Source organism: Salvia hispanica, chromosome 6, assembly GCF_029641045.1.
Source record: "Salvia hispanica isolate PSC_SH4W2 chromosome 6, Shi_PSC_v1, whole genome shotgun sequence".
In the NCBI taxonomy this organism is placed as follows: Eukaryota; Viridiplantae; Streptophyta; class Magnoliopsida; order Lamiales; family Lamiaceae; genus Salvia; species Salvia hispanica.
The window spans coordinates 17286636-17295108 of record NC_142697.1 but is presented as its reverse complement, the minus strand read 5'-3'; the positions used below and the strand labels follow the sequence as shown (position 1 = coordinate 17295108).

At 37.4% G+C, this 8473-nt stretch overlaps 1 pseudogene across 1 annotated transcript; it reads left to right on the top strand.

Annotated features, from left to right (window-relative positions):
* The first annotated feature begins 495 nt into the window (after positions 1 to 495).
* LOC125203679 (myosin-6-like) lies at positions 496 to 8262 on the top strand (annotated as a pseudogene). The gene is made up of 19 exons (XR_016132990.1): positions 496 to 1579; positions 1670 to 1757; positions 2563 to 2740; positions 2834 to 3042; positions 3165 to 3284; positions 3549 to 3647; positions 3744 to 3957; positions 4059 to 4197; positions 4354 to 4465; positions 4703 to 4784; positions 4877 to 5047; positions 5580 to 5723; positions 5804 to 5999; positions 6092 to 6220; positions 6298 to 6368; positions 6467 to 6566; positions 6667 to 6723; positions 7208 to 7290; positions 7803 to 8262. The product of XR_016132990.1 is annotated as a myosin-6-like (transcript).
* The last annotated feature ends 211 nt before the right edge of the window (positions 8263 to 8473 follow it).

Sequence of the window (8473 nt, the reverse complement as noted above, 5' to 3'; positions counted from 1 at the left end):
TTAAAAACACTGCCCAAAACCCTATGTTTGAGATGACAAGAGATCAATTTGAAATTGCTGCTAATGCAGGATGCGATCTTGGATTGAAATGGCTGAAACTTCTTGACGAGGAAGAGAAAAAGAAAACCGGGACGAGCTCTTAATGCCGGTTTTTTCTTTAATAATTATGGTCCTGATAGTTTATAAAAACACCTGTAAGGCTGTTATGAAATTGTATTTATTTTGTAGAAAAATAGAATGAACAAAGTAGCTTGTAAAGCGAGGTAGTGAATTTAATCCGACCTTTAAAATTTTTGTTTATTTATCCAATAATAAAGACGCTGAAGTTCTTTCTATCAGCTAAATGTAGACTTGATTTAGATTAATATTCTCACATTCAATACATTAAAATTACCTTTGAAAAATAGTTATGTATTTTTAAATGAAAAATCGAAATATAGTATTTACAGATTTATTAATCTTTAAAAAAATAAAGAATTTTGACAGACACGTTTCTTCTGAAATTCAAATGGAAATCCCCGTTTTTCTGGTTTCACAAAACCAAAAACCCTAACTCTCTCTCTCCTTTTCTTCTCCGGCGAGAATTTGCCGTTCGACCACCAAACGCAGCTGTCCGACGGCGAGCTCAAGCCGCCCACACTTGACGATTCCAACAGCCGCCGTCTAACCCAACCGCGCGGCAGCACAGACGCGCCTCCCTTTCGGCCGACGCCCGCCACTTCTCGCTCTCAGCTCGGTTCAAACACAATCCAAGGAGCGACATTATGTGCTATACCTATAGCCGTGCTGTTGGTCGATTCAGGCTCTTTCCTTTTGAATTGAACGAAGAAAATTTCGACACTATGATTTATTTGGATTTGCACTCAACGAAGAAGATCTTGATAATGATGATTTATTTGAACTCGATGAGGAGGAGGAGGATCCTGATGATTTATTTGAACTCGAGGTCGAGGAGGGGAATGAGTGGGAGGAGGGGATAGAAGAGGATGATTTGTTCCAAATTAATACCGAAGCACCTTCCAGCTGTCTCAGTTGTCTCAGTTGCCGCCCACAGATCCGGATCCGCCAAGCCAGTTGCCGCCCACAGATCTGGATTCCCCAATACTTCCTCTGGCCAGAGTTCCATATCGGCAGCGACAAGTGATGATCGGGATAGCGATGGTGGTGGCCATAGCTTTGGTTTGGTACCGTAGATAGGTGATGAGTGTAGATAGGTGATGAGTTGATTGAAAGGTAGAAAAGCTGTCGTTTGGTACCGTAGGATGAATGTAGATAGGTGATGAGTTGCAGAATGTAGAGTTTTAAATTCGTTAATGGAAATTAAAATCTTTCTGATTCTATTTTGGAGAATTTAACTGAAATAGTTTGTTCTAGTTTCATTAGCTACTTTTGAAGAGTTGTGAAATCATTGAGTAAGAACTGAATGCAGGATCAAGAGAGCAATGATCATATGGCTTACGGATTGTCAAACACCTCTAATTTGCTGTTCTTACTCCAAAAAAGTCTAAAACCTGCTGGTGCAGCTGCAGCTGCAGCAACTCCTGTCAAGCCGACCTCCCTGTTTGGGAGGATGGCCATGGTATTCATTTTCTTCTTGATTTTCCATATGGGCATGTGACAAGATAACCATGCGCTCTTCATACTGCCAGATTGTCTGTGGAGACTTTAGTGGACTTCTGGCCTGCGCTCGGAGAGGAGACTCGGCTATCTCTTTTGAGGATGAAAGAAGAGGATTTCATTGAAAGACTTATGTACAGGTATACAATCCTGTTCACTACCGATATCTGCTTGATTATCTTGAATCCCTCCAACTAAATTATGAATCAATGAGGCACAATAGGTCCAAAAAGGTATACGTATATAGGTGATGTTGGCTAATGTCAGACTTAAGATTCTTTTGAAAATTTTGAAATATCTGTTGGCATTGCGGTGTGTGTGCTATCATTAATAGTATTGTATCAGAAGTCTCCTGATTTGAGTACTTGGATCTAGATTGTATTTCTTAGCCAACTAAACTCATTGAGTAGTCAGGGATGTATGATCACTCAAAGGCTCATTTGTTTGAATTTGGTGCTTGTAATAGACTCTGTGCATAGACAGAGTGTAAACTAGATTTCAATTTAATTCTAAAGATAAAACTCTACCTATCGTACACAGCCATCTAAATAAGTAGAGAAATAAGGAAAGTAACTTAAAGATAATTATCTCCAGCTGAAACAATATTCTTGATGCTGCACTCAAGTTCGCTGCTTGTATTTTGATGCCCGCTGCTGCATCTGTCACTAAGCCTTCCTCCTCAGCATTACCTTAAACATAGTGCATCCAGTTTGATTTGTTATAGATGAATATGTCTTGTTCTTATTCTTCAGTTTTTAAGTTGATCTATCATAAAAATGTGCCATGTGGACTTCAACAGGTCTCATTCTTGTATGCCCCTTTCTTGTTTTTGGGATGCATGCTAAATACCCCTTGCATATACAAATGCTTTTATTCATGTTGAACATAAATTTTATAATTCTTAATGTGGAATGCAACCATCTCTAATTCAGTTTGCTTTTGCAGATTGGTAAAACAAAAGTGTTTTTGAGGGCTGGGCAGATGGCAGAGCTGGATGCTCGGAGGACTGAGGTGTTGAGAAGATCAGCAAGCATAATCCAGCGGAAAGTCTGTTCTTATATGGCTCGTAAGAGCTTCATATTAATTCGTCGGTCTACAACACTTATTCTATCTGTATGCAGAGGTAGCCTTCAGTTTTTGGTTTCTGACTTGACACTATTATAACAAACCACAATATTTAAGATCTTACATGTGAATTCTATGTTTCTTACCCCAGGAGAACTTACAAGGCATGTTTATGAAAGCATGCGTCGAGAAGTTGCTTCTCTTAGGATACAGAAATATTTGCGGATGCATCTTGCGAGCAAAGCATTCCGAGGAGAAATATGCTCTTCTGCCCTTTGCATTCAAACTGGAATGCGTGCAATGGCTGCTCGTAATGAACTCCGCCGTAGATGGGAGACGAGAGCTGCTATTGTGATCCAGGTATCTTAACTCATGACAATCACCTGAATATAGTTGTTATTTTCATTTTTGGTTTGTTTGGGCAAATCAATTTTCATTTTCATTCCACATTTGGATTTGATGGATGGCATTAATGATTGCAGAGTCATATCCGCAAGTTATTAGCTCGTTTAGAATATACAAAGCTGAACAAAGCTGCAATCACCACACAATGTGCATGGAGGTCAAAGGTTGCTCGTGGAGAACTGCGTAAACTGAAGATAGTAATCAACCCCCCCCCCCCCTCCAACCAAAAAATTAATATAAAACTATAATAAAAATGAAAAAAGTTAATTAAACCAATGGGGGGAACTTGCTTCTCCCAAGTCTATTGAAATATGCCATATGTAGATTTGTTCTCTTATAACTGTGACAGTGATAACCGAAAAGACCACAATAACCATAATTGTCGTGTTGGATTGTAATTTCCATGTATGCGACTGTATTTTTATTAGATGTTACACTTCATAATCAATTCTTGTATTCAGGCTGCACGAGAAACTGGTGCTCTGCAAGCTGCCAAGAACAAATTAGAGAAGCAAGTTGAAGAATTGACTTGGAGATTGCAGCTAGAGAAACGAATGAGAGTATGTTATATATTTGAAGACATCTTTCTTTTCTTCCTTTGAAAATTTGAGGTCAACCTATTTTATGATTTTTTTTCACATGCATTCTTTCCATAGACTGACCTAGAAGAGGCGAAAATAAAAGAGAACACAAAACTGCAAACAGCTCTTAAAGAGCTTCAGCTACAGTTCAAAGAAACAAAAGACATGCTGTTGAAGGAAAAGGAAGTTTCAAAAAGGGCTGCTGAGCAAGTACCTGTAATTCAGGAGATTCTGGTGATAGATCATGAAATGATGGATAAACTCAGTGCTGAAAATGAAAAACTTAAGGAAAGCTGGTCTAAATGTTTGTGCTGCACTGTTCAGTCATAACTCATAAGTAATGAATGATGCGGTGATGCCACTTTTTATGGTTGCATCATCTCATGCAGGCCCTGGTTAGCTCTCTGGAATCCAAAATAGTTGAAACAGAGAAGAAATATGAAGAGACAAATAAACTTAGTGAGGAGAGGTTGAAGCAAGCCATGGACGCAGAATCATTGATAGTGAAGTTGAAGACTAATATGCATACGTTAGTATTTTTTAAATGTCTTTTCAAGGTTATATTTGTGTCAAAATTAGATATTCTTTATGTCAAGCTTCTATTCTTTTGGAGCAAAGCCATGTACTCATATTTGCATACATAAATTTGTTGCGAAATTATATTTTTTTCCTTTATGTGGTGCAGTCTTCAGGAGAAGATCTCTGACATGGAAACTGAGAACAAAATTCTTCGGCAGCAAACCTTGTTGACCGCTTCTAAAGGAGTGGCAGGACCTCCATCAGAGTTTGGTAACAAGGTGGGTTAATTGACTTTCTGTTATGCGCATGCTTGATCTCAGACTATTTCCTTAAACTTATGTGCAGGTATGGGAACCATGCTAGCGACACAATCAGAGCCAATGTACTGTTCCTTTTTTCCCCTGGAAAATAATATGGAATTTGATTGAGCATGAACACACCCTGCGTCTATCTTTTTTGCTATTTACTTTATCTAGAATGTGATATCTTTACTGGCCACTGATTAATTGGTACAGGATTTACCACAATCCCCAGTAAAAAGCTTATGAAACCCCTGACAGCAAACCAAGGAGGCCGCCATCTGACCGTCAACAGCATGTGTGTTTTGCTATAATTTTGAGATGTTCTTCATGGCTCATACATTATAAGTTGTTATCTACAGATTTTAATAATTGCAAATTTTGATACAGGAGGATGTTGATACTCTCATGGAATGCGTGGTAAAAGATGTGGGATTCAGTCAAGGAAAACCTGTTGCTGCTTTCACAATATACAAGTCTCTTTTACACTGGAGATCATTTGAAGCAGAGCGAACTAGTGTGTTTGATCGTCTCATTCAGATGATTGGTTCAGCTATTGAGGTAAGTGGTCTTGTGTTCAGTGATATATTCATTGGGATGGGGGATGATCATTTTGCTTGAATGTGTAGTCAAAATTGTCTAGTACGCTCCTACACAATTGGGTGTTATTTGCAATAAAGTTTTAATGTTCATTCTATTATAGAGGTAATTTTTGGTTAATAATATTATTAGTATTCTCTTTCTTTTAGTCAAGTTGAGTGGTGTGGATGGCATATCTGTTTTGTAGAACAATAATATATAGCTATATGTGGATTGTGGAGAAGTATATAGACATAGTAGAGAAGAGTTTTAGGTGTATATTTCATTACTCAACATAGGCCACATACATATAGTACAAGAGACTAAGCTAGATTATGTCACAACCAATGTGGAATACTCATATTCTATAACATATTTAATTGTGCATGCCTTATTCAGGACAAATCTGTCTAGGTTCACGAATATTTTGGAGAATTTAACTGAAATAGTTTGTTCTAGTTTCATTAGCTACGTTTAAAGAGTTGTGAAATCATTGAGCATGAATTGACTGCAGGATCAAGAGAGCAATGATCATATGGCTTACTGGTTGTCAAACACCTCTAATTTGCTGTTCTTACTCCAAAAAAGTCTAAAACCTGCTGGTGCAGCTGCTGCAACTCCTGTCAAGCCGACCTCCCTGTTTGGGAGGATGGCCATGGTATTCATTTTCTTTTTGATTTTACATATGAGTGATGGTACTATTGGATGACTTGAATAATATAAATACTTTGTTTACAGGGTTTCCGTTCTTCACCTTCAAACGGTCAGCCTTGCTGCTGCTGCAGCAGCACTGGATACAGTGCGCCAAGTTGAAGCCAAGTATCCTGCCCTCCTTTTCAAGCAGCAGCTCACTGCATATGTTGAGAAGATATATGGAATTATTCGAGACAACTTGAAGAAGGAGTTAAATTCACTGCTTGCTTTATGCATTCAGGTATATTTAGACGATCGAATAATATGTGAGCTTTACTTGAAAGTTGATAGCACAGAATATGAAGTGTTTTGTTGTTCTCTCTTTTTACTCAGGCTCCAAGAACCTATAAAGGAAATGTGCTAAGATCTGGGCGATCCTTTGGCAAAGATTCTCAAACAAATCACTGGCAGGGGATTATCGATTGCCTTAACTCCCTTTTGACCATACTGAAAGAAAATTTTGTATGTCTGTAATTGTGCTGAATTTTGATGCTGATTTTTGCAAGATTTATTATGCTTATATTTATTCACCATTTCAGGTACCTCCTGTTCTCATCCAGAAGATATATGCTCAAACATTTACGTCTATAAATGTACAACTGTTTCACAGGTGATTATGTAGTCTTTTATTATGTATGAAACCCTGTATACCTCTTTTGTGAATATGAATCACTAATGACTAATCATATCCAAATATATTACTTGTAGCCTTCTACTACACCGTGAGTGCTGTACATTCAGCAACGGGGAGTATGTCAAATCTGGATTGGCAGAGCTGGAGTTGTGGTGCTGCCAAGCAAAAGAAGAGGTACTCCCACATGGATGTGAAATTAATAGTCGTTCAGTTTTGAGGCTAAAACTGACTCTCTGTTATTCTGCTACCTTGTTGAAATGTTCCTGGGTCTCAGTATGCGGGTTCGGCCTGGGATGAACTGAAACACATAAGACAAGCTGCTGGGTTCCTGGTAAGTTCATTTCTCTTGAAGTACTATACTTTCTGTTAGGTCTATTAGTCTTTTAATGTACATCTTGGAGCTCGCGCTTTTCCAACCTTCTATTTTGGTCCTACCTGTAGGTTATACATCAGAAGTACAGAATATCTTATGATGAAATCACCAATGATTTGTGTCCTGTAAATCACAAAAGAAAAGGAATGAACAAAATGAACTAATAATTGAATTGGTTACAAGAAAATTTATGCAGATAATTGTGTTATAAATTAATGTGATATAAGAAATATCATCAATATTATCTCACATTGAATGTCATTAGCATCTCAGATTTTGAACGTACAGCAGCTCCACAGAATATGTACATTATACTGGGACGACAACTATAATACTCGTAGTGTGTCCCCTGAAATAAGTCAATTTCATTGTCTTCTACATTCCCCTATCATCTTGATGGCATTCTAATTAGAGTGAATCTGTTTTTTTACTTCAATTACAGGTTATAACCAGTATGAAGGTGCTAATGACAGAGGAGTCGAGCACTTCAGGTGGCAGTTCATTTCTGTTGGATGACAGTTCCAGGTAACTTGTGTTTTTCTTAAATAATTAGCTTGATATAAGGACCGTTTGTTTCTAGAAGTCCAACCATAGGAAGGCAATTACTTATTACTACTAATTTGTCTTTTATTGTAGGTGTAATTGATTATTTTAAATTATTTGCTTCTATTTCTAAGGTTTTTCAGCATAATCCATTATTTCTGGTAGAGGATTATTGTATGTACATAGATAGGACTTTAAATTGAAGCTGGTAATGGTCATCCAGATTCTACAAGGAAAATATGAGTCTTGTTTTAAATTCTCTGGATTGTTAAAAGTAAAGGTAAAACCATATTTGCAGTTGCTGTTAATTGATTGATGATGCAATTAATTATTTGTTGACATCTTATATACTGAGTGCCATATAATATCTCATACAACAACATAGTTTTAAAGTTTTGAGCTGTGGTTTTATTTATATTGTTTCGTTATGTATTTGGGTAACTTTGAAATAAAGTTGTGCTAATCAAAACACATGGCTATGTATGTAAATGCAGCATCCCGTTCTCGGTGGACGATCTTTCCAACTCCATTGACATAAAGGATTTCTTGGATGTGAACCCAGCACCGGAACTTCTTGAGCATCATGCCTTCCAATTTTTACACAACTGAGGCAGTGGAACCAAGATGGCGGGGGGTTGGACATCACATAATGTAAATTCGTCCGAACCTGTTCAATTTTTGTTTCTATAAATCACAAAAGTTATTCTTTATATGTTGTTTTTTAGTTTGTTCAAAGTTTCTCTGCAGTTGGGGGGTCGCAGGGAAATTCATTCAATGTGCTAAATGCCTTGGTATTTTTTGTATGGTTTTTGTCCAGCCAAATTGGCAGCATTCTTTTTTTTTAGATTAGTTAATATATTACCCTTTTCGAGGTGGTTGAGGATTACCACGCTACATTTCCATATAATGTAAGCCGTTGATGTTATACAAATATAGTGAAAAAGAATGTTTATAGGTTGTTGTGTCTCAGTTTTATCCTCCGATTGCATTTCATTTCATGTTCTTTGTATCCTTCAACAAGAAAGCTATTTTAAATTAATCACAAGCATTGATGAGGAGAAATAATCACTGTTTAACATCAAGATAACTGGATGGCTCATCACACAAATAGACATCTGCATTTCTTACAGCAGCCATAGCTATTGCAAGCCTCGGCTGCCTGAGA